Here is a 22297-nt window from a genome sequence, read left to right on the forward strand (position 1 = left end):
ATTTTTTTCTTTATGCTACTGGGGATTGAACCCAGGGCCTTCATACTGAGCTACATCCACAATCGTTTTAATTTTGCAAGCGTCTTGCTAAATTGCTAAAACTGGGCTCTTTCAACCATCCTGCCTCAGCCTCCCAGAGTGCTGGGATTACAGACATGAGCCATCATGACCAGCTCACTGTAATTTTTATCTTTGTTGCTTTATAGGTAAATTTCATCTGTCTCCTGTTAGCCTGGGTTCTGAACCTTGTATAAAGTGGAAACCATGCACAGACCAGCCCCCATGCAGTTAAAGTGAGGATTTATTACAGAGAAGCACAGCGAGCCACCACCTGAGGGCTTGCCAGGAGCAGAGCAGCCCCAGAGCAAGATCCCAGAGTTGGCCCCTCTGCAGACAGCGGAGCCCTAAACATAGGAGATGTTTCACTTTTATGAGACCTCAAAAAAATGCCAGGTTTTCTTTTTTTTTTTTCCTTCAGGAAGGGCTGGGGCTGGGACTGGGGCTGGCGCTGGGTGGAGTTTAGCTGCTTTGCACCTGAGTTTGGAAGCTTAGGGTCGGCAGATTCTGGGATCCCGGGCCAGCTGTGCCTGCACCGGCCTTTCTTATCTCAGGGAAAGGGAGGCCTGGAAGCTCATCCAGCCTGATTTACCTTCCCTGCTGGTCGATAACAGCTGCAGCGCCCTCAGTCTACCATCCACCGGTCTCAGTTCCTCCCCATCCTCCACCCCCTGCCCACCACGCATGCTCCCTCATTTCATTTTCTACAGCATGACTACAGCAAGCCACCGCACAGGGCCATTGAGGTGATTGTCCTGCTTGGAATTTTGTAGGCTTCCTGTAGCTGCTGTTTGGTGTCCATCTTTAATTTTCCAAGCTTCTAGGTCATGATCACATCAAACATGCTGCTCTTTTCTTCTCTTCCCATCCTGGAAGTTTCTGGCCCCCTGTCTTCTGGCCTTCTTCTCTTTTCTTCATGTGGCAGTCAACACTTGACCCGTCAAGGCTTCCTGCCTGTCAGTACCAGTATTTTAGGTCCTGTCTATCCTTTTGATTCTGTTTGGAGTCTGATGGGGAAGCAGAACTGCCCTGCGTCTCAGGACCCAGTCCTGGTGTGGCACTCTGAGCTATGCCTGGCTGTCCCAGACCTTCCCCCACTGAGCCTGGAGAAAGGCCTCTTTCCCCCGTCTGAAACCTTTCTCCTTGGATGGGAGGCCTCTATTATGGGAAATTTCACACTGATTCCTTTGCAGGAGGCAAGAAAGTCTTAGCCCTTCCTTTGAGAAGGAGGTGAGGTTGAAACCAGGAAGGTTGGGGCCAGGTCCGAGCCTTCCCTCTCTACCTCCAGCTGTTGGGTCATCAGGATTACACTGCAGGACCTCCTGGTCACCGCCACCAGCTAAGGCTGCAGGGCCCCGAGCCTGGTAAGCAGATTTCAGTCAGATTTTTGGGCTCAGCTCCTCTCTTGACTCAGTGCTCTCAGGAGTACAAGAAGAACCTGGATTCCCAGCTTATTCAGTGGTTTCCTGAGTAAGCATGGAAAGGGCAGGTTTAAATTCTTTACATTTTGGTTCTGAAACCCTGATTCAGCTTTTTATTTAAATTCTTTTTTCATATTACAAGAAATAATAGCATTTAACAGCTGAGAATTTGTCTATGTTATGGATGTACCATGAGTTATTATTGCCATATTTTCACCATTATAAACAATTATAACAGCATGTGATTGAGTGATCTACCTTGTATGACAGCTTTATAATCTGTATGTTTCTGCCGGATAACTTCCTGGAAGGTGTGTTGTCAAATGAAAGAGTAGTTGTGTTCATACTAATATAGGGCATATGATATAGGGATAATATAAGAGAAATATTATAAGAGAAATAATAATATAAGAGAAATATTAATAACTCCAACCTACTAGATGTCCATTACTCCAAGATCGTGTTCTCTAACATTGAAGAATGAATTCTAGGAACAATGGAGGTTAAGAGTGGGAAATATTTATTGAGAGAAAGATAGCTTCTAAGAGAGACAGAAGGGAGCCTGGAAAGTGGGCTGCCCTACACCTTTAAAAAGCTGACAGGGCCGGGGATTTAGTTTAGTGGTTTGGTCACCTACCTTGAAAGTGCAAGATCCAGAGTTTGATCCCCGGTACCAAAAAAAAAAAGCTTACATGAAAAGATACCATGAATGCAACTCAGACTCTTTGCCTATCTGATACCAATGCCAAAGAAGTTTTGCTGCACCAGATACTTGATCCTTAGACCTAAAGTGAAATTGGGCATTTGCTTATGGATGTCACGCTCTGTGCTGTGGGCTGCTTTAGTAGTATAAATCAGCAATCTGAAAACTTTTCTTGTAATGAGCCAAGGAGTAAATATTACAGGCTTTAGAGGCTATCCAGTCTCTGTCATGACTCTTCCACCATTGTTGCCAGGACTAGTCATGACAATGTGTAAACACATGGCATGCCAGGGTCCCAGTAAAAATGGAAGAGTTTGCTGAATCCTGGTGCAGAAAATTGAGAATATGTTGTCGTCATCTTTTTAAAATCAGATACAAATTCTTGCCCCCAAAGGTGTAATTGTGCATTATTTGGGTCCTCTAAGTCATCTCTAGGAACAAGGTGATAAGGAACACTTTTTTTTTTTGGTACCGGGGATTGAACTCGGGTCCTTACACTTGTGAAGCAGGAGGCAGAACCACTGAGCTAAATCCTAGGCCCTATTACACATTTTATCATCATTGAGTAGACTCTGTGATACATTAGAAAGTGTGTCTTTACACCCGGATAGTTCATGTCATGTTCTACCCACCTTCTAGCTGCAAAGTCATTGGCTTACAGTATGGCTTTTGCAGGGCTCAGGTTTCTCATTGGTAAAATAGTGATAGTTCTTACCTTACTGAATTGTGATGTTTGAATGAACCCATGTATTTACAGTGAAGGGCTCAGTGCTTGAGACAGATAAACCCAGTAAACTAGTTTTTAAAAACTTGAGACACAGTTACATTCTAAAAGCTAATTTTAAAAAAAGATGTTTACTATTTTACATTTTTTTGTTCTTTTTAAAGGGGACATTGTACCTCTTTGATTTACATAATCAAAATTAGTTGCAGCTGTGCTTTTCAGATTGTGGTGAAAAACTTATTTTTTCCCAAACCTTTCAGGAATATTTTATAAAATGCAGTAAAATGAAGTATTACAGAAATGAAATAAAGACATACAAAGGAGATGCACAGTCCTCAATTTTTAAAATGAGGTCCAAAAACCACAAAGTTTCGGAGACTGCCAGTTTTTTTGCTTATCCCTTTGGGGTTGCTAGTAATAAAAACTGAAAGACTGGTACTGGTCTGCAGCCACACTTTAAGGAGCACTAGGGTTCGGGGGCAGCGAGTTTACGGAAACTCACTTAGTATACCCTTATCAGTCACTCGGATAGAATTAGTTATTAAATAGATGAATCTGTCTCTTCTTTAAGAGAGTTACCAACTGTAAGTGAAAGTTACTTATCCAAACCCACACTCAACCCTTGCCCATTCCCCACAGTTAGCTTGTTTGGTTTGGGGTAACAGAGTCTTAGGAAATAGGCCTCCATGGTTTGCACCACACCAAGATGGCCTGAGTTGGAGCATCCTTATCAACATAATCACTCCAGTGCTTGTACACGACCCTGACCCTGAGAGCCTAAACTTCACAGTGTGCAGCATAGAAATATCAGGTCCTCAGTTTCCTGTCCTCTGTGTCCCAGTAGTGCCTCCCATTACCTCTGCTAAACTGTGTACTGCCGTCATTATTCTCCACAGACTTATGGCTTTTTAAGAACAGGTACTATTTTATTCCCGTTTTGGCTCCCTGCCTCCTGGTACCCCCTAGCTGCCTCTTGAAAATGTACTGATGTGTAAATGAATGAGTGGATGATACTTTCCAGGCTTCTCACCAGCCCGCCATCCCTTATCTGGGTCCTCTTCACTATGCGAGGGTCCCGCTCAGAAACATAACCAGATTGGAGATGGAGGAGGGCAGAGGAAGGGAGGCCTTCAGAAGAACACATTGCTGTCAACACTTTTTGTCAGTGCCCAGAACCCAAACAAGTGCTGTGTATTTTGGGAACGCAACTGTTTTTCTCATCCCTTGGTTTTTGTTGCTGATTGTATAACAGTGTTGTAGGAAAACAGCCAATAGTGATGCTATCACCTTCAAAGCTGTCACATTGACTTTCTGGAAACTATCAAAGCCACACCTTACCTTAGTTGAAATTCAATGGCATTGAGCTCTTGAGATTAAAGATAGTAATTTTCTGGTGTGTGAACGAACATATGACCGGGCTGCAGTGTATCAAAGTGTTGCCTGGATATCACAAATCACTGATTCGTTATGGTAAACCATTTATGGATATTTCAGAATATGGTGCATATTCAGATACATATTCAGATACACATACATTATGATGTATGATGGCATAGAAAAGGGTATCAGTATTTCATTTGCAAAATATCAATCATTTGCAAAGAAAAAGATCTTACCAAAAATAAATTGATAGTATGTAGTAGTAATGGATTAGGGTTTTGGTTTTGTTTTGTTTGGGGAACAAGGAAAATTCAATAGCATATTGACTAAGTCCTGGCTTTGGATCAGTATGCCTGGATTTCTACCCCAGCTCTGTGACTGTGTCCAAATTACTTAATCTCTTTGAGCCTCACTTTTCTTATCTGTAGAATGGGCTTAGGTTATTATGGCATAGGTTATTGTAAAGACTATGGTAATTCGTGCAAAGCACTTAGTAGTGCTAATAATTCTTCAGCACTTTTTGCTATTATTTGATCTGTGAATCAGATCACATCAGATCAGATCTTTGGTCAACATTGTAATACTTTTGAAAAGAAATGACACCCTCCACAGCAGCTGCATTTGAAAACCATTTTGTATACATAGAATTCTGATTGAACATTTCTGCCATCTTTATTTTATATACATTGGCTTTTTCAGGAGCTGCTTCTTTAAAAGTTGGTTTTAATTTATAGATACTTCAAAATGAAAGATGATCTACATTTTACTAAAATAAATTACTAAAGCTCTAGTAAAATAGTAACCAAGCCATATAAAATTATGAATTCAGTGGAATTCAATATTAGAAAAATTAGAACTGCTAATATAGAAAAGAAGTAAAAAAATTAGAATATAGAGTTTATATATAGTATGTTTATAATTAAGTAAATATATGGATTGTAAGACAGATAAGGATAGTTCTTTTTCTTCTCCACTTTCCACTGTTTATGATGTTGTGAGGTTTTTATAATTAAAAACCTAAAATATCAAATATGTTATTTGCTCTAATTGCTCAGTAGATATTAAAAATAATATTGAATCTAAAGTACAATATATCATTTATTATAAATAGCAAATTTATTGACTGGATATACAAGATGTTAGTTAAAATCAAATAACTGCTTTGTAAATTAACTAACTGCCTAGGAGGATAAGAAGAAATGGCCAGGCCTTTCAGGTAACCAAATATTAATTATTGCGCAGGTTCTATGTTAGCTACATAGGACCAAGAGCAAGTCTTTAAAAACTCTCAGGGTGAGAGTTGGTAGCTATTTTATAAAGGGACTTTCGGGGCCAGGGAAGTCGGCAGCATGAACTCTTTTGTACTCGGTGAAGGAGATCCCCAGGGATCGTGCTGCTTCCTGAAGCATGTGTGGACGGATCCAATTACAACCCAGGCTGGGCAGCTCTGGCCCATCATGTGATTGCAGTCAGTGGTGACAGCCTGCCACACGCACATCTGCCAGGCAGGGCATTCGGCCCACCTGCCAGCCCCATTATTCCCACTTAGGGTCAGGCCAGCCGGGACCTTTCTCGTTTGACCCTGAATATCTTCATTTTTGTGAGGCTTTCAGAGCAGAACGAAAGACGTGGCATGGGGATGATTGTGATGGACTCTTTCAGGGTTACAGATAGGCCTTATCCATCCCAGGCTGCCTCCAAAGCTTCTCTGGAAACTGAACTCATTTTTACAACAACAGTGGTAATTGACCAAGGTAAGTCTTTTCACCAGAAAGTGAGCAGAGCAAAACCTGTTTCAAGGGTCCCATCTGGTAGACTCTGACACATATAGCAAATGCTCTTGTTCTTGTGACCAGACGTCTTTCTACATTGAAAGTTTAAAAAAAAAAATTCCACTAAAAATAAATGACATTTTGGATCTAGAAAACTGTTGAGCGTGTAAAGATGCCTCTATTACCAGCTTGTCTTCACACTAAAAGACCTACCTAGAACTTGCTCATTGTTCAAGGAGCATATCTCCACAGTGACATTTTCTTTCAATCCACACAGTAAGAGGTATGAGCACATTAGTCACCAAGATTTTTGTACATCATAGTGGAATATCATTGTTTTGATTTTTTAAGTTATTTAAGTAGATTTTGTAAATCAATTAAAGTTTATGGAGGCCAACGGGATTTTTAGCGTTCTCTGGCTATTGTGCTACATAGAGTCATTGACAGAAAATAGCATTTTGCTGTTTGAAATGCCATAGTATTGTAGACAGCTAGGTTAGGTAGAAATATTCTAGGCAGTCAAGGTAAGATCCTCAAGGGAGTCAGTGCAGAGGAAATACATTGGCTAGAGGCTCATCTGTCGAAACCTGGGCTTCAAGATAAAGACAGAATGACCTCCGCCTCCCTGAGGGATAAGCAATGTACTATAATTGGTATCACCTGGTCCAATAAAGTCTAGATAGACATCAGTCATCTAGGTAAGTGACAAGGACCTCCTGATCCATCCCTTCCTAAAAAGGTCTTTGTGGGCCAGGGATTTAGCTCAGTGGTTTCACCGCCTGCTGCGCAAGTGCAAGGATCCGAGTTCCATCCCCGGTACCAAAAAATAAATAAATAAATAAAATAAAAAGGTCTTTGTTCTTTCCATGTATACTTGCTACATAACCTGCTTCCCTATTGGATTGATATTACCTAAGTGGCTATACTTGTAATTTTATTGGTTCATCATAGTTTTGATTCACGTTGTACTGACCTCATGCCTTTTGTACCCACCTTGTGATTTTACTCTGTAAAACTTCCACTTTCGGGTCCCCTCCTGTCTCTGAAGAGCTATCTCTCTCAATAAAGTTTTCCTACTCTTAACCTCTGTTGATCCTTAGAATTCACTTCAATTTTGGGGATAACATTATTTATAGAGGAGTGGTCTGGCTCATCAGATTAAAATGTGCTAACTCTAGATCTGATGTGCTGTACTCCCAGATGTTCAGGAGGCTTGAGGCAGGAAGACTGCAAGCTCAACACCAGCCTGGGCAATTTAGACCTTGCCTCACATAAAAATATAAAATGTAGCTCACTGCTTCTTGGGTTCAATCCCCAGTACTGAAAGAAAAGAAATATTACTAACTCTTTCTTTTTCTTTTGTTCTTTTCTTTTCTCTTCTCTTTCCCTCTCTCCCTTCCTCCCTCCCTTTCTTCCTTCCCTTCCTTTTTTTTTTTTTTTTGATATGGTTTCCCTAAATTGCCCAGATAAAACTTGAACCTGCAATCCTTCTCCCTCAGCCTCCCTAACTCCTGGGATTACAAGTGATTACTGAGCTCTTAATAATGTGCTTCTTGTGTTTTGTGTGGAAATTGTTTGTTTTTAAACCAACAGAAAAATTCTGCCAAAAGCTAAGGGAATTGTTAGCCATGCATGGTAGTGCATACCTGTAATCCCAGCTACTCAGGAGGCTGCGGCAGGAGGATCACAAGTTTGAGGCCTGCCCAGGCAATTTAGGGAGAAGCTATCTCAAAATAAAAACTAAAAAGGGCTGGGAACATAGCTCAGTGTTCTTTGGGTTCAGTCCTCACGTGTGCATGCATATATATATAAACAAGAGAATCATTACTACATCAGCTATCCCAGGACATTCCACCACCTTTGTTAATATTCAAGGAAGCCAGCACTTGACTTCAGAAGCTGGCCCTGGGAGGTCCTGTGAGGAGAGACGCAGGCGAGGTAGCTGCTGCCACAACCACGGCGGGACGATATGCAGATGAGGAAACTGAGGCCCAGAGAGGTTAAGTGACTTGGCCACAAACAGCTAGTAAGTAGGTGGTGGCCCCAGGACTCAAACCCGGTCTAGGAGCCATGTCCACCTTGTTCCCTTCACTCTTCCCCCATGTGACTGAGACACTGTGGTTTAATCTGGATCGGTCTTGTGTGGAGACAGAGCTGCAGCAGCAGGAACAGCAGCATCAGGCCTGGCTCCAAAGCATTGCAGAGAAAGACAACAACCTGGTACCTGTTGGCAAGCCAGCCTCAGAGCACTATGATGATGAGGAAGAGGAGGATGAAGATGATGATGAGGATAGTGAAGAGGACTCAGAAGATGATGAAGACATGCAGGACATGGATGAGATGAACGACTATAATGAATCACCTGATGACGGAGAAGTCAGTGAGGTGGACATGGAAGGCAACGAACAGGATCAGGACCAGTGGATGATCTAGGTTGACAAGGCAGGGTGTTGATTTCAGGCCAGCCCAAACTACCCTGCATCCCCAGCCCCCAACCTGTCAGGCCACAGAACCAGCTGACAGCCGCAGTGCCTGAAGCTCAGCCATGGGCACTTCCTCAGCTGTTGCCAGGACCTGATCTTGACCCCTCCCAGACCATCAGTCTGCCCTTGAATCCCCAGAGCCTGAGTCCATCCCACCTTCCTGGCCACCCCCTGGTTGACAGGTCTGGTATCTTTCTAACCCTTGTTAATAAAGATACAGGACTGAAAAAAAAATATTCAGGGAAGCCAAGACCTGGACCAACATTGTTAGGTAATGCTGCCCCAGAGCCATTCAGTGTCCCACAGCTTGGCTAAAAGTGCAGTTCAGGGTAGGACGATGTCCGTTTATAATACCTCAAGCTGCCCTAGAGCCCCCTGCAGTCCCCTGTGCAGCCTCGTCACACCATGTGGTGATGAACACCAGGCACGTGTCTGCTCTGAATTGTGCTTGTGGCTGGCAGTAGGATGGAGCAGTAGTGGAAAGCACCGAGGGGGATAGGCCTGGTCCAAGGAGAGCTCACACCAGCTTTATCCACACCTGCTGCTTTTCTTAAACTTAGTTTTCTGTGGGCCTTGAATCCATACCCCATTCCTTGCATACACTTTCCTCCATCTTGTACCCTCCTTGCCCCCAGGATTGCAAGCTGGGCCAGGCACAGAATGGGTACTCAGGGCCCCACAAGTCTGCAGAAGGAACAAAGGAATACGTGAAAGAATGACAGAGGGACAGAGCCACATTTGCTGGCCCTGAAGACTCACACACACTGCCCTGCTGACTCATCACACAGTTCCTGCAGGAGAGCTTTGAACTCTTTCCAGGATTATGCTGGGAGGTGGGGAGAAGAGGAGGTGGCAGTTGTGGCCTGGGCTGCTGATCCCCTGCCCTGCCCCTCTCCTCCAGGAGATTGGAGAGCTGTGTATCTTGTGCAGATTCCTCAGTCTAGGTCATAAGTTACAGGAGCAGCTGCTGCTACTGCTAGAAATGGTAATGCCATATAGCTTGAAAGAGGTTTGCTATGTACAAACAATGGAATGCAGTGCAGTAGAGCTACACACAGAACATCAGTGGCTGTGAGGGGCTTAAGAAACAAACAAGAAACTTTGTTAATTGGCCACAAGTGGATAGGATAGGGAAGAACATAGTTAACCACCATCCTGAAATTTTCCCTTAAAGATAGAGTGCAGGGGCCAGGGATTTAGCTCAGTTGTGCCATGCCTGCCTTGCAGGCGCAAGGTCCTGAGTTGGATCCCTGGTACCAGAAAAAAAAAAAAAAAAAAGATAGAGTGCAGATCAAATCAGTGTCATATGAAAAGTTGCATCCAGTCTAAGACGCATAATAAATTGTGCCTGGTACATATAGAGTAGGCATGTAACAGACATTATCATATAAATAAATGCGCTAAGTACTGTAATTCTTAGAGATCACTGAAAGTATAAGAATGTCTGATGGTTGTTGAGTATTTACCATGGATCGATCGTCCATTTGCTATGGCTACTTTTCCATGACATGGTGTTCCTTCCTGATTAGCCTCTAGTTTCTCTTCCTTTCATCTCTTCCTTCCATCTCAGATGGCTGCAGGGTCACATTTGTTTGTTCCTCAACTGTGCAGGTATTTCTAGGGCACTCCAGGCCCAGGTAGTTGGCTCAGAGGAGAACAAGACTAACTCAGCATTTATCTTAGATCCACCCTCTTTTTCATAGCCCCAATAAGCCAGTGCTGTTTTTACCGTAAGAGAACATGAAGAGCCATGTTTATTCTTTAGAAATGAATGATGACAAAACAAGAGACCAAAGTGAGCTGGCAGTAAGGGTTTGGTGAGGGACGTGTGAGATGTTTCTCTTTGAGATACGTGTTTTTCCTCCCTTTGCACCACTAGCTGCAGTTGCTACTAGCAGAAGTTTGAGTTTTCATTTCACAAGAGAAGAAACAAGTCAAAGTTCATTTAAGAGGTTGCAGTGTTTTTGATTATGGGAATCCAGGGAAGTGGCTGACCCTTGAAATTGAAGCTATTAAGAGGCAGAGGTGGTGTGAGCAGGTGGTTAAGCATGGCCAGCTGCAGCTGGGATGAGGAGGAGAGCCATCCAGATGTGAGCAGCACCACCTGAGTTCCTCCCAGACAGCCTTGCAAGAGCACCATCCCTGCAAAATAAGCTCTCACCAGGGTTGCAGCAGGTCTCAGGAGGCATCTCTGCCCCCCCTGTCTACCCAACTCTCTGCAGCGTGACCTTCCTGTCTGCTTCCACTAGATCCCAGGGAGAACTGGTTGCATTATAACAAATGCCCCAGCATTTGTTCAGACTGTTCCTTCAAACTTTTGTTTCACTTCTGTATCCACTAACCCTGGGTCCCCCAAGGATCGTGGCTCCTATAGGATCAGATCGAGGCTCCTGTAGTCTTTTCTAGCAGAGGCTCTGGCTCTCCTAGCTGGAAAGGGTTAAAGGGCCTGCTTGCTCCACATCTCTGATTCCAGACATCATCTGTTTTTCATTCCTTGTGCAGAAGCCCTTCCTCTTCAGAGCAGATGCCACCTGTCCAGGCCCCACCCTCTCTGGTTCACAGGGACTCTCCCCTAGGTGGTTCTGGTTCACCCCAAACTTAATGGAGGCCTTGGCGGCTCTCTTGAAGACCTCCCCACTGCCAAAGCCAGGGGTCTTCACTTCCATACCTTCTTGCCCCCTGCTAACACAGAGCAGGGCTCTAGACCTGCCATTGCCTGTCCTATCAGTTTTCTTGCTTGTTTGCCTCCAGCATAGTCCTGTTACAAGCCAGGCGCCTACTTGTCTCTTGAATCTTCTCTTCTTTCCTTCCATCTCCACACTCCATGTTCATTAATGCAGTCCTATATCTTGATGTTATTTTTGACCATCATCAAAGCCCATCAACTGTAGCCAGGCATGGTGTCACAGGCCTGTAATCCCAGCACTCTGGGAGGCTAAGGCAAAGGGATCACAAGTTCGAGCCCAGCCTGGGCAGTTTAGCAACTTAGTGAGAGCCTGTCTCAAAATAAAATCAAAGCCTGGGGATGCAGCTCAGTGTGAAGGCTCTGGGTTTAATCCCCTTACTGGGAAAAAAAAATGCTGATCACCTTGTCCTCTGAACCCCTTCTTTGACCCATTAGTGCCTATTGGCTTATAGTTGTTTGGAGGTTACTTGTTCCAATTTTTTTTAACTTATTCCAATTTTTATCAGATTCCTAGTGCCTAGTCAGTCTCATACAACTCAAGAAGAGAGAACTGATTGAAATTGTCAACAGGTAAAATTTGGAATGTATTAGTATTTTTGGAAAAAATATTGGCAAAGGAGGCAAATCCTGTGCCCTCCTTGAAAAAAGTGTGCTATAGCTTTGAAAGTTATAGGGAAAATAATTCCTTCCAGAAACTCTGCTGTATTGACTTTTTTCCATCATGTAAATTAAATAAAAAGCGACTATCAAAGTAATAAATGTACAAATTGAACAATAAAGCAGACAAGCCTGTGATGAAAGACAGCCCTGCCTCGCTTCCATACCTCTAGTCTTGAACTAGAGGGTCAACCAGTTTTAAATGTTCTCTTTTTAGTTTTTCTGGCCATGACTGATGTCTCTGAATTCTGTGGTTTAATCGCAAATAGGGCTGGTGAAAAAACAAGCCGTAGAAACAGTGAAGAGTCACATAATACATAACACTGAATTGTTCACAGTGAATCATTATTACGGGTTTCACTGTGAAAATTATTATTTTGGTTTTAAATTTATTTTTATTTTTGTGGTACTAAGGATTGAACACAGGGCCCTCATATGAACTACATTCCCAGACGACCCCCCGGCCCCTTTAAAAAAAATTTTGAGACAGTGTCTCCCTAAGTCACTAAATTGATCAGGCTGAGCTCAAACTGGTGATCCTTCTGCCTTAACTTACAGAGTGCTGGGATTACAGGGCACCTACCACATCCTGCTCTTTAGTGTGAAAATTATTGAAAAAATATTCTGGACAGATACCATTAAGTCATGATATTGTTGATTCAGAATGTTCACCTTTCACTCTGTCTTTTAGGAAGAGAATTTTAAATGTATATTTAATAGAATAAAAGTGGTGTTTTTTCCATGCCTACTTCTTTCCCTGTGTTCTTTGTTTCTTGTGGAAAACAGTGTGGAAAATCTATAGCGCTTGATTTACATAACATGCTAACCACCTTGTGTAGCTCTGCAAAGCCATGGCTCACTGGTCAGAACCTGCTCTCTGAAGGCGGGCCTAGAAAGCACTTGTGTCTCTAACTTAAACCCATGTTCCAGGAAACCAGACTGAGAAGGAGTGAAAAAGGACACAGTCCATATGCCTCAGTTCAGAATGCAAAATGGCTGCCTGTGGCAGAAAATAAGTTGGTAGGTAGAGACTTCAGCACATTTAATTAAAAGTACTGTACTAAAAGAAAATTGTAGCAATTATATATTATTAACCTAAGTAGTGCTGAGGCTTTGAAGTTGTTTGCTATGTCCCATTATTTTCTTTGACTGCACACCATCTGAGATGGAGCTGAGCTGTTGTTCAGTTATACAGCAGGTATTTTGAAGAAGAGCAATATGGGTAAATCCAAGTATAAAACTACGATCTTTGGAATGCTGTTGCTAAGTAAATCCAGTCGTTTGCTGCTATCATTTTTTTTCTTTTAAGTTTATTGATACATTTTAGATATAAAATAGTTACATTCATCATTGGGATCTTGTACCTTTACATGATGTATCTTGGTTCTTATTCTTTTCCCCTTCCCCTGCCCTCCATTCACCCCCCCTCCACCCTTCTCTATTTGCAAAGACTTTGTTTCCATTTTTTTTCTTTTCTCATATTTTTTCTTTTCCCTTCTTTCCTTTCCCCTACCCCTCCAACTTCCTCTACTCCTTTAGACCTTTTCTTCCTATTACACAGTATCAATTATACATTTTTTAAATTACAATATCAAAATTTAGAGGACATTACCACAGATTTTACAGAATTTAAAAGGATATAGAAAGCATATTACAAAAATCCTTTTTGAAATAAATTTGACAACTTCTAAGAAGTACCTTGGAAGACAAATTAATGAAACTAACTCTGGAGGAAATATAAAATTTGAATAGCACCTATTAAAGAAAGTATATCCCTAGCTTGAAAACCTACCCATATGACAACAACAGGCACATATACATTTTAACTGATAAATTATATCAAACATTTAAAGCAGAAAAAAGAAGGAACACTTCTTCCCCCATTTTAGGAACTCAACATTGTGCTAATCCTAAAACTGGATAAAGATAATAGAAGAAAAAATTATGAACATAGATAGAAATTTGTTTAAAAAACCAAACTCTTAGAAGTCAGATCTGGCAGTATGTAGAAAGTGGTTTTATTATAGGGATGGCAGTGTTGGTTCAGCATTGGAAGATCCACCCCCAAAAGTCATCATTTTAACAGAGGAAAGGAAAAAGCCATATGATCCTGTCACTAGTTGGAGAAAAAGTTTTGGACTAAATTCCACAGCTGTTCATGGTAAAAGCTATCAGGAGACTAGAAGTAGAACAGAACCTTCTCAACAGATTAAAGGTATGTACTCCATACTTCCAGCAAAAATGCCTTATAAGAATGGAAAAGATACAATGCTTTCTCCCTAAGGTGGGGAACAAGGGCAGATATGCCTACTGTTCATCTGTTCATTAAACTTTGAAACATAGGCCCAAAACAAAATAGTCTGTCAATAAAAAGAAACAATTAGCATAGGATTGGCAAAGTATAAGTAAAATCTTTATATGTAGATAAAATGATCATCTACAGAGAAAATGCTAAGAAATCTCTAAGAGCCACTACTTGTATTTGAATTTAGCAGGATTGGAAAACACAAGGTATATATAAAAATTCAGGTCTAAGTATACTTGCTATAAATGAAGAATTGGATATTGAAATTTAAAAGTTATGTAGGAGTACAAAGGACCTAGAAAAGTAACAAGAAAAAAAAGAAGAAAAAAAGTGTTGGAAGACATTTGTTACCTAATTTTTTTTTTTTGGTACTGGGGATCAAACTCAGGACCTTGTGCTTGCGAGGCAGGTGGTAGAACCACTGAGCTAAATCCCCGGCCCTTATTACCTAATTTTAAGACTTCCTCTAAAGCTACAGTAATCAAGGCAGTGTTGGCATAATAAAAGACATATAGATCTTGGGAATTGCTGTCATTATTTTTATAGTGATTATGCTGTTTTCCCTGATAGGAGATCAGGGGTTGTTTAATTTATTGGAAAATTCATATTGTATATGTCAGCTAAAAGCAGTGTGTCATTTTTTAGCTTAAATGCAAACTGAAGTAAATGAATAAAATAAGGAAATTGAAGATCTGAGGACAGAGCTGGGCCCGTTATCATAAGAAAACTAGGCTTGCCGGGGATTTAGCTCAGTGGTTCCACCGCCTCGCAGGCACAAAAACCCGATGTTCGATCCCCGGTACAAAAAGAAAAAAAAAGAAAACTAGGCTTGCCAATTCAGGTCTTTACAGTTATTCTATATGTGGTAGTTAGCAGGAAGGCATCTCTGGCTAAGAAGGCACAGAAATGCACTTTTTAATATTAATAACTGTAAGTGGCAAGGGTTTAAATGAAAAGAATACACTTGATCTTAGCCAAAAGGCCAAGAAGCAGTCAATGAAAAGAATAAAATAAGGTTCTGGATTTGATTTTATATTTTTATGCTGTCAAGTGGAAAAGGTTTACTGAGTGCTCATAACATCTCTGAGAGCTAGAATTGGACAGCTGAAAATGGCTAGGATTACCCAGAAGTGTACTTTACTAATATGTCAGGCTATCTTAATCCAGACAAGTTGGCATGCTGGGACATACTGAGACTGTCTGGTGCCTAGAACTTAGTAAGTGATCAGTAAATTATTGTTAATAACAGGATGATGATCCATTGATAATATAGTTAATACCCATTGATAGTACAGAAAACACATCGAAGAACATTCTAGTTGAATTATCTGATATGGGTACGGAGCCCAGGTACAGATCTTGAGCACTAAAGGAGATGTATGACTTCAGAAGTTTTATTTGAAATAAACTTTCTCACTGTATCTATAGTTGATCAACTTCGGGTAATAGGCCTGTGATTCTCCATGTTTTCTTATCTTCTACATAGAGTCTCAAAGGTAAATAAATGCCTAGGAAAAGCAGGCAGGTAATGCTCATGCATAAGGCATACTGTGGGTGAGAGATGGTAGATGGGAAGCCCTTTGTTCAACTGGACAATATGTACCCTAAGTGGTCTAAATCCACTGCTAAGCCTCAGCCAGTTAGGACCATGTGGCAGTGGGATGTTACTAAACCTAGATGTTTATGTGAAATCTCCAAATGTTCATTACTGGCTTAATTTTTGTTTAAAACTCTGCATACCAGATAGAATATGTCCATGGATAGGAGTTGCCCCTGGGCCACCACAGGGGCATATCCCAGCACATCGACTTGACTGTAGTAAGACACCCTAGCATAATAGTAAAACACATTTCTGTGTGTGTCTGGGTGGGGCATGGGGCATGACCTTGAGGACTAGATCTGGTCCTTTCCTCTCAGGTGCTCTTCCCCTGTGCTTTGCTTTGTGACTACCATGAAGTGAGCACTTTGCTCCAATACACCCTTCTAGCAAGATATTTCTGCCTTGGGGCCAGCTGACCATGGACTGAAACTTCTGCAACTGTGAGCTAAAATAAACCTTTTCTTCTTTAAGTTGTAGGTTTCAAGTTTTTGTTAACAATTCTGTTATTAATTTGGAATCCCTTGAAAAGAAGTTTCTATATTCAAATAAATGTAGGGAACTTTGTTTCTGTGACCAATACATTTATAATATGCTTCATAGTGGATTTAATTCCCTAATTTTACTTTATCAGAGAATGGTGTGTTGAAAGAATATGTAGGCCCTCTTGTACTTTTTTGGTATGGTTTGTATAGGTACAAATATGAGAAGTTTGCTTTTGTTTGGAAATTAGGCTCCCATGCTAGCATAGGAATCTGTGCTGCCAAATTTAGGCTGGAAAGTAAATGAAACCAGGACAACTAGAGCAGTAATGATGAGAATATTGTTTGGACATGCCCACTGTACTCTTTTTTACTTCTATTTTATTGTTAACAGCTTGGTTATTTGGAACAAATGGATACTTTCACTTTCATCAATGAAATCTATGTCTATGAAAAAAACTCCTCTAAAAGGAATTCAGTGAACCTTTTATTTAGGCAGTAACTGTTTAACATGCTCTCAAGAATTTCTTCAGTAACAACCTCAATTTACCTTGCCTGCTATTTCAGATATGTCTTAAAATAGCATGAGTTGCCACAGCCCTATTGAAATTGTGGTGCTTCACACTTAGTGAAATGTTTCTGCATTAGATTTCATTTAATTGCATTTTCATGTGTCTTTATCCCAAGCATTAAATTCAATTTGGAAACACAGTTAACTAATACTAATCTTTCTGCAGATTTCATTTTGGTTAGCATTTGGATTTGGGGGGAGAGAAATACATTTTTTCCTTGATATTTTTCAAAGGTATTTCTAAATATTGATAAATCAGAGAACAAGAAGGCACAAAAGACTCACTCATCTGAAGCTGAATATATTCCAAGTACTCAGGAAAAAAAAGGGTTGAGTTGGTCAAGTGGCAGTGTTAGCCCAGCTGCTTCACTGTGATAAGAAAGCAGAGCTCAATTTATGCCAGCCTTGAGTCTAACCAAAGTTTACCTTACAGACTAATGGGGTGGGAGGAGGAAGAACTTCCTGTGAAATATAGCTAATGTTGATTTTTCAAAGGGCACAAAATGAAAAGCTGTGAGCATGACGTGTACTTGCAAGGGGGACTCCAACAGGATTTCCTGTGCTGGAAAGGAAGCTCGTTGGAAGCCTTTTAATTCATTCAGAAATGTGGAAATCAATATGGCCAATACACAGCTACAGAATCTAACATAATGTAGCATAGTCAGCTCAAGGCCTCCCATGTTGCTGTGTTGAATGAGAACATTTTTCCTTTAACATTTGATGTCATCCCTTCTTATAATTTCAAAATGTAATTCTGCCAGATACAGTGGACACTTCACTTGGCACTTCAGTCTCTGTTCCAAGATAGGAAAATTCTTCAAAATAAAATTTAAATCATGCTGCATTTTAGACTAGATGTGTTGCTGAGACTTCTGGGAAATTTATATTTCATAAATTATAGAACTAAAGGAGACAAACAGTATAAAGTAAAAGTTATGATCTATTATATATATTAATGCTGTTTTAGTTCATTCTTTTGGTGTCTTGTCTTTGTCAGATTCATTTTAATTCTTTTTTTAAAAAGAGGAAAAATTATGTTTGAATTCACATACATTTTTTGGCAAAAAGAATGCTAAGGAAGTCTTACCTGCTTGACTCTTTGCTCTAAATTATATCAGTTTGATGGCTGTTGGAAGATATTCAGTATATGTTTCATTTTATTAACTTCCTCATTGACCACATATGTTTTGGTCAAGTTTCACTACAGTTTTTATCACCTTATTTGGAACCCTCTGGTTTACTATGATTACATTAAAAATTAGTAATGTATGATATACCATACCTTAAAACTTCCTGAAGAATGAAGTCGAATTTCTCAAAAATAGAACCAGATTTGCTACATAGTAATAGAATTTTCACTGATTTTTATTAATATCTATATTCTGTATGTGTATCAGAGTCTATACTTGGAGCCACGAAGTAACTTCTTGTATAATAAATTTAAAATATCTTTGTTCCAGTATGTCAGACTTTAGAAAAACTTGTTAATAAGTGTGAGTCACTGAACTCAATGCAGAAGAAATAGGAATGTCAAAGGACTCTCTAAAATCTTTGTAGACTCATTAAAAGTATTATTTACTTCTTGTTTATTTTACTTTGCAGTTTGGGAGGCAGGCAAAGGGGAACATGTAATAAATGACAGCCTAAAATGATATACCAAAGGACTCCGCAATGTCTCGAATGGACCATTCTCTCTCTTATTAGAAAATAAATTGGGCCAGGGATTTAGCTCAGTGGTTCCACTGCTTGCCTCACAAGCACAGGGACCCGAATTTGATCCCTGGTACAAAAAAAAGAAAAAGAAAAAAGAAAGAAAGAGAGAAAGAAAGAGAGAAAGAAAATAAATAAATGGTGTAGGATACTCTAGTTGTAACTAAGCAATGCTTCATACCTCCATTTTCTTTTTTTCCTAGTTAAAAATAACTGAGTTGCAAAGATATTATTTAGAATTTTGTACTAGCAAACCTAAATAAGAAATCGTGCATACTAAAGAAGAGGCTTAAATATAACAGGAATGAGTGATGGAGGTTATGAGAGACCTCTTTTGTGGACATTAATGGATTGTGAACCCTCAACCACACTGCTGCACTTTTTAAAAAATTAGAGACAGTCATGGTCTGCTGGTTTGGGCTATTGCTGTGTAGCTGTTCAGTTATTGGGAGGCATTTTGAAAAGAGTCTTTGCTAGTTATTCTCCTAGGTGCTCAGAATTCAAAGATGAATATAATTAAGGTTCTTGCCCTGAAGAAATCTCATAGTTGCTCTTCAAAAGCACTATTCCTTATATGGTTTGTTCTTACTTCACCATACCAAGAGATAAGGAGCGGTAGGAAAAATAACTCTAATAGTGGAAAAATCCTTAAAGAAAAAAAGAGCCATCCATAGTCTAGTTCTGTGTTTCACTCTGCATGTTTATCTTCTCTAGTTCTCCAAAATGTAAACTCTTCTTGTTGAGCTCTGGTGTACTGTCTGGTCTCTTCGTGGTCCACTCTGACCTCACCCCTGTCTTTTTGCCTTTTCTATAGCTTGTTCCTCTTTTCTCTCTGTCTAGATTGTACTTGTGCTTGAAGGCTGAGCAAAAAGCCTTACTTGGTGCACCACTCCATTTCTTTCTTTCTGGTTGCTCCTACTCACGCAGAGCTCTCCACACTCCTGACCTCCCATAGTTGGCATCACATAGTTTAGCACATAATCACATAATGTTTTGCGCAGTGGGTTTTAGTCACACCTCCCACCTTGATTATCGGAGCTTTTTGGGGAGCTGAATGGCATGGATGCCCAAGTACTTGAGGAAGAAAGCTGGACTCTAGTATTTAACGGACGACAAGAAAGCACCCAAGATTTTAAAAATTAACTAGATTAACATCAAAGAATATAACCCATATAGAAGTAGCCATTCTTGGAGTCCCAGTTAGAATTTCAAATTTAAATCATGAGTTGATGGTTCCCTGGAGTTGACTTGCAAAACTGCCTTTTTTTGTCTTTTATGGTATTTGAAAAAAAATCAACTTTCTAAAAAATTTAGATCTCTAGATTGTCCAAAATAACCATTCCTATTGCAGTGAACTCTAAGTAAATAGATGAGCTCGTTTTCAAAAAGCCATGGAAGGGCCTGGGATTTAGCTCTGTGGTTCTGCCGCCTGCCTTGCAAGCGCAAGGACCCGAGTTTGATCCCTGGTACCAAAAACCAAACCAAAACAAAAAGCCATGGAAGGGGCAGATAATAAAGCATTGAATGTTTACTGTGTTTCAGGCACTGTCCCAAGAACAGTATTAACCCTCCCAGTATCTATAGAGGGTAGGTACCATTGTTACCCTTATGGTGCTGAGGAGGAATCGGAAGTAGGAAGAGGTTATTAAGCAACTTGTGGTAGAGCTGCACAGCTTGCAAATGTGGAATGGAGAGCCACACCTAAGGAGGCCCCCGAAGGTGCCCACAAGTCATTATGCTTTACTCTCTCTTCAGAGGGATTGAAGGCACTAGTGCAGAAGTCTTCCTTCAAATGATGAATTCTGTTTGGTTATCAAGTAACTAAATCCATTTTGATTTATGAAAGTGGAGCAGCAACTTTTTCTGTTTCCTCAGTTTGCATTTAACTTGGTTCTAAACTTCGAAACAAACCCACAGCTGCATGAAGAAGCCTGCACAAATCTAATTGCTTAAAATTAGTTTTGCTTATTATTATTTTGATTAACTGCTGCTATTTCTGTCACATTTGCTCATTTCCTAGGGTCATGGCAACCTCATTCTTCCTCAAGCAAACTGATTTCTCCTTTGTCTGGATTCTGTCTATACTTCTTATTGGTCACTGCATTATATCTATTATTTTAATCTCCCCCTCTCAGTTAGATTTTAAACATTTTAAGGATAGGACATTCCTTTATTTCTCATGTATGTGTAACATAGCACTACATTTAGGACAATAATTTTTATATACTAGGTTTTTAACAAGTACTGTGTATCTGAAAGGATATAAAGATGAAACCATATATGTGTGTGTGTGTGTGTGTGTGTGTGTGTGTGTGTGTGTGTTGCTTATTCTGGAAAATTTTGAACACATTCAGAAGTATAGAAGAATGTATAATGAATCCCCATATATCCAACCCAGCTTCAATAACTGTTTGTTAAAAAAGTGTGAAATATATACAATGAGTATATATATGGTGTATGTGTTTAAAGGAGTAACAGTGAAAAAAATAAACCCTATATTGTGATCACCTGGCTTACAAAATAAAATGTTACTAATATTCCTAAAGCCCCTGGAATATTTTCCCTTCCCTCTCATCAGAGATTACTCTTACCCTGAATTTTATATTAATCATTTCTGGCTCATATGGACACATTTGTTTGGGCACCAGTACCTGTGTTCCTTTCTCCTTCAGTAATACAATTCCCCAAATTGTAGCTTGACACATGCTTTCTAAAAATCATTCTTCTCAAGTTCCCTTGAAATTATAAGTGGTCATATAACTAAGTTTTGACCACTGTGATGGGAAAAGAAACAATATGTGCAACTTTTGTGTCCTTAGAAGGATTGTCCTCCCCTCCTCTCCCCTCCCCTACTCTCCCCTCTTCTTTTGATTTTCTCTTGGTTGAAATGTGTACATGATGACAGGACCTGAATCCGTACAGACAATGACATAGAAGCCAGGTTGGAGACCAAAAAGATAGAAGTAGATTTTGTTCTTTCCATCCCAGAAGGGTAGACCATACATGGTAGTCCCATGATCATTTGGCTTTTAATATGCCTTGGTAATTTTCACTTAAAATAAAAATATGCAATTTGAAAAACTACTTATTTTTTATGATAATATCAAAGTCACATGTTCAAAACCCAAAAGGTATTAAGAAATAGAGTAATAAGTTTCTCTTTTACCTCTGCTGCTTACTACACTCACCCAAAAGCAAACAGCTCTACCAGTTCTTTTTAAGTCATTTCAAGGAAATATATGTAGCATTGTATATTTTAAATATAGTTAATCAGATGGTAAAAATTACCAAATAGTTGTAGTTCCTCAGCAAAAATGTATGAGGGAGGACCTTGCTTTTGGCCATGGTTCTGAGTTTCACCTTAAGTGAAAATTCTTATACTGTTTTAGTATATGTGCTGCCTAAGCGAGCATGCTTATACTGTTAAGGTCTTTCTGCCAGAAAGAATTCGGAGGCCTGCTGTGTTCATTTAAAAAACAAAACGTTATGGCCTGGGGATTTAGCTCAGTGGTTCTGACACCTGCCTTGCAAGCGCAAGGATCCGAGTTCGATCCCTGGTACCAAAAAAAAAAAAAAAAGTTACGGTCATTTGTCAAAGTCTGCTTTGATCACAGGGGGTGATAGTGGCCATATGTTTCCAAGTTATCTGATGGCTAAGCTGTCATTGTCTTTAAATTCTTTAAGAGTTTATTTGATGAGAGCTGAGCAGAGCCCCAGTGCAGTAATATTGGGTGGTCCAAGTATCTGAA

General features: G+C 40.2%; 1 protein-coding gene and 1 pseudogene across 7 annotated transcripts in view; both read left to right on the forward strand.

The window, feature by feature from the left end:
- Positions 1-22297, forward strand: part of Srgap1 (SLIT-ROBO Rho GTPase activating protein 1) — a 308189-nt gene that overhangs the window by 35897 nt on the left and 249995 nt on the right. The gene's annotated exons all lie outside the window — the stretch shown is intronic.
- On the forward strand, positions 1611-8774 carry LOC101715164 (anaphase-promoting complex subunit 15 pseudogene; annotated as a pseudogene).

Source organism: Heterocephalus glaber, unplaced genomic scaffold, assembly GCF_053883595.1.
Source record: "Heterocephalus glaber isolate CG9 unplaced genomic scaffold, H.glaber_assembly_v1.0 deba00001569, whole genome shotgun sequence".
NCBI classification, from domain to species: domain Eukaryota; kingdom Metazoa; phylum Chordata; class Mammalia; order Rodentia; family Bathyergidae; genus Heterocephalus; species Heterocephalus glaber.